The sequence below is a fragment of the Adiantum capillus-veneris genome, chromosome 11 (assembly GCF_014529385.1).
Source record: "Adiantum capillus-veneris isolate H3 chromosome 11, ASM1452938v2, whole genome shotgun sequence".
NCBI classification, from domain to species: domain Eukaryota; kingdom Viridiplantae; phylum Streptophyta; class Polypodiopsida; order Polypodiales; family Pteridaceae; genus Adiantum; species Adiantum capillus-veneris.
This window is the reverse complement of record NC_140941.1, coordinates 128,069,142-128,074,067: the sequence shown is the minus strand read 5'-3', so window position 1 is coordinate 128,074,067 and position 4,926 is coordinate 128,069,142.

The following is a 4,926-nucleotide window of genomic DNA, read 5'->3' as shown; positions in this document are numbered from 1 at the left end:
CTAATCCAACCCATGCAAAGTTTTCTTACATTTTCACACTTTATCTTGTACTTTCTTGACAAAGCCATGAGGCTGTGTTACATAAAATTCCTCAAATATATTACCATTCAAGAAAGCAGTAATAATTTTTTATTAATGTACACCCGATCCAAAATGAGTTGCCAATGCACAAAGACAATCAATAGTAGTCATACAACAAGTGGGAGAAAAAGTCTCTTCATAATCTATTCCTATCTATTGTGCATAACCTTTTGCAAGAAATCAAGCCTTATAGAGATCAATCTCACCTTCCAATATAGTTTGAACTTTTAAACCCGCTTTGTAGTACTAGTGGCCTTTTTTATAGGAGGAAAATCATATTGTGATTGCATGGTTGCCATCCAATTTTAAGAATTATGTGCTTCATCAAAAGATAGAGGTTCCTCTACATCACATAAACTAGAAACAACCAAAGCATAACAATCGAGGCATAAGATGCATGGCATGAACCTAGATGAGTTTGACTACACAAAGGTGCATCCAATTTACTATCACACAAAGTATGCACTAGCCATTTTGGCATACCTCTAGCCTCCTCATTCTCAGCCCTTTCCACATCAAGTACATCATGTATATCTACATCAGTAATGGGCTGATCCGTAGCATTTTTTGAAACCCCCATAGGTTGTACATTTTCTCATTGGAATTTACATTTAAGTTTCCACCACTAAAAAGAGGCAACAAACTGTCATAAATGTCTTCAATGCTCACATTACTGTCTCTAGGGTAGAGGTGCCAATAAAAGTACGGCCCCCTCTTTAGGACCCATCTTACCCCCAAAAATATCACCAAAATGCACCAAATTAGAGACAAGAAAGCTTGAATGCTTTTGTGGTTAGCATAGCTTTTAGAGAATCTTGGCTGTTGGATCATGTGTTCAAGCCTTGTTGGCAGCTTTGTACCTAATTACCCCCTTGATGGGTTTGCAACTCACCCCCATTAAACTATCTAAAATGACTTTACCTATAGAAATGAGTTGCTCATTAACATTCTTGATACCAACAAGGAAAGTTTCCATGTCATTTTCCTCATGCACATTATCCAACTCTAGATCTTTATGCAGAACTGTAATTTTAGCCTCATTGCGACTTGCGTAAAGAGCAACCTAAATATCCCAAACCTATTTAGCTAATTTATTCCAGAGAATATGAGGAGTAATAGTGTACTTCACAAATAATGACTTTACCTATAGAAATGAGTTGCTCATTAATATTCTTGATACCAACAAGGAAAGTTTCCATGTCATTTTCCTCATGCACATTATCCAACTCTAGATCTTTATGCAGAACTGTAATTTTAGCCTCATTGCGACTTGCGTAAAGAGCAACCTAAATATCCCAAACCTATTTAGCTAATTTATTCCAGAGAATATGAGGAGTAATAGTGTACTTCACAAATAATGCGATTAATGCATGAGTCTATGCATCTCTAACATCCCAACAAGCATGCTTAGTTGTAGGCAAAATAGCTCTAGCATCAACAATCCTACCACCAAAACTTGCAACATCCTTAACATCACTTGTATCCACAAAACGTGGATGTACATCAATGCCCTACACAACATTCAAACGTACTCAATGTGGGACACAGCTTGGATCCCCATCCAATTTATCCTGAACACATCTGTGTTGTTGTAAGCTACAATGAGTGCCTACACCTGATGTGAAAACTTCTTGAAAAGAGGATAAATGAAACAAGACCAACATGTGCTATATAGAACAACCCAAAGAAGATTGTAAAAGGACGCAATCTGCTTTGATACCAACAATTGGAGGGAAATACACACAGCTTAGAGAAGATGAAGAAGCTCAAGGCACACATCAAAGAGTATGTATTTCTTAGTGCAAAATGAAAGATAAGTTAGCCCAAGAGTGTTGGACATGCGTTGGAAAAAAATTCTCTTAGTGAGGGAAAAAATGCCTCGCTGGTCCTAAGTGCGTTCATACGCATCACTACCACATATGTATGGTAACATGGATGCCTTTTCTCTGATTTGAAGGAGCTTTGATGGGGAGAAGAGTTGCGAGTTATCTAGCTTTACTACTTCCTTGGCACTACTAGGGACGACTAAGTTGTTATCTCTAAACATTACCCAAAAAAAGTTTGTGCTTCTGGTGAAAATGCAATTTCCTTGCTTGCAAATGGAAGAGGTCCGCTGAATGTTTGTGGAGGACATGGAAGAGCAAACAGAGATCATGGATGTGGAACTCCTAGTAGAGTCAATGTCGTAATTAGTCAGCCAACTATAGGAGATGAAGGAAATGAAAGAGCAGTGTTGCATGCTACCATTGACAACCCTAGTTCTTGCTGGCAATATGCAGGACCATCCAAGCATGAGCACACATTCATTTATGTCTCCTAAATGCATGAGAAAATTGAAACTAAATTAGTATCTTGCTACAAGTCTAATTATAGAACTAGAAAACAAGAAGGAAGTCATGACTCAACATACAGAAGGACAAGTAGAATTTGAACTAGGGGGATAGATCTCTACTTTAGCACGTTTTTGCACTTTACCTCTAGGAATTTATAATGGGATATTGGGAATGGATTGGTTGAAATGGAACCAAGCTCACATTCACTGTGCACAAGGAAACTTCACCTTTATAGATGACGTTGGTAATGAGGTTTTAGTTCAAGGAAATAATGGGAAACCTAAGGCTCATTTAGTTAAGGCTAGCATACTTTTGAAGGGTCTACAAAAGGGTCAATAGATCTATGCAATTAAGATCAAAAAAGTGTACAAATCAGACTCAAACTTTTGACTTGACAGGCTGAAAGAATACTTTGATGTGTTCCCTAAGGATCTGACAAGTCTTTCACCACCGAAGTTGATCACAAAATTGAGACTATCCCTAATTGTGAACCCATTTCAAAGAGACCATATAAGATGTCACTCCTTGAGGCAATTGAACTCAAAGAGAAACTCAGGCAACTTATTGAACAAGGATTTATTAGAACATGCACTTCTCCTTGGGGTGCTTCAGTCCTTTTTCAAAAGAAGAAGAATGGTTCCTTACGATTTTGCCTAGACTACCACAAGATTAATCAAGTTACCACCGTTAAGGGAATATGGGGTACCCCATATTCCTAGGATCAATGAGCTATTGGATAGGCTGCACGAGGCTAAGATCTTCACTAAGATTGATCTTTGGTCTAGATTCTATCAGATAATAATTAAAGAATCAAGCATTCTAAAGACAAATCTCAATAACAAGTATGGACATTATGAGTTCACAATAATGTCTTTTGGTCTTATCAATGCTCTTGCAAGCTTCAATATCTAATGTAGGATATTTTCAAACCTTACCTAGATGATTTTGTCCTAGTTTTCTTTGATGATATACTGATCTACTTTAAAGATGATGCATGTCATGAAGAACATGTTTGTAAAGTATTACAGTTCTTATACCAACATCAGCTTTATTCTAAGGAAAGTAAATGTACATTTTATTCTCTCAGAATCATCTATCTTGGCTTTATTGTATCTTCCAAAGGTATCTTAGTTGACCTTGATAAAATCAAGGACATTGTGGAATGGCCTCAACCTACTTTCACCAATGAAATAAGGAGATATCTTCAGATTACAGGATGGTACAAGATATTTTTTCAAGGATTATGCTCTTATTGTAGCACCTTTAACTGAGTTATTAAGGAAAGGAACAAGGATCAAGTGGAGAACACAACACAAGGCCAGCTTTTTAGAATTAAAAGTTTACTTAGTATCAAACCCTATTCTAAAGCTTCCTAATTTCAACAAAGATTTTGAAGTTATAGAGGATTCCATCAAACTTTCCTTAAGGGGAGTCTCGGGTGAAAGCATGAATAGGTAGAAAGCTATATATGTGATATAATTAAATAGCATAGCATGACATTAGGGGTGTGGTCATTGGTGCCATATTTCAGACATCCAAATTTATATTCTAAAAAATGTTATATTTAAAAATTCAGCCTTCACACACCCACTTTCTTTCATGAGTAGTTGACAGTTTCAAACACCGTGCCCCCCCCCCCCCCCCCCCCCCCCCCCACCCCCCACCCCCCCCTTCTCTCTCTCTCGCGCGCGTGCGTCCTCAAGGTCTAATGTGCTTAGAGCTTCTACTGTGCAAGCTTGGCTGCTTGAAGGACGATTGCAGTAACCGCTCTCTTCTCTTCGAGGTATGTCTCTCCCATTGAACATGTACACTCTCTACTGCTTGAGCACGCCCCCCCCCACCTGGGATCATTTAGCTACATTAAGCTGCATTTGGAGATGCATGAGGTCCACACCTTGCTTATTTGCAACAAGAGGCGAGAAAAACCTAATGCTACTGCTGGCTGCATGAGAGGACATAGACTCCTGAGGTAATTTGCTAGTCCACAAGCTGCATGCAACCTTGGGGCAAATCCCATAGCACATCACCTTGAATGCCATGCTTACAAGAGCAGGCCCATGAAGTTCTTGTTTCTTTTTAGTAGGGATGATAAGCGAGGGCACACCATGTCTCATGAGTTCATTGGATGATGTGCATGTATATCACTTGAGACTGTATCATGGCACCTTCCTCAAAGCATCCGATTCAAGCAAGCGGTAGTCTAGTTAGGTACATCGAACCACCTCTGTAGACGAAGTTTTGTCGTCTTCCCGAGGAATTTCATATCGAGTGTGGATTGCCATTGGAGGGAGGTGATCCGCATAGCTTGACAAGAAACAATGACATCTCTGAGGAGGACTGGGAAGCTGTCTTTATATGCCCAAAGCCTGTTCCGGGTAGCTAGAAGAAAGTGAAGGCATACCATGCTCGGACGGAGTTCTTACAAAAGCTTGTGTGGAGACACTGGGATGTCTACCAGGAGGGTCCCTTCATGTATGAAGTAGGGACTCAATTTGCAAAGGCCTTTGCATTG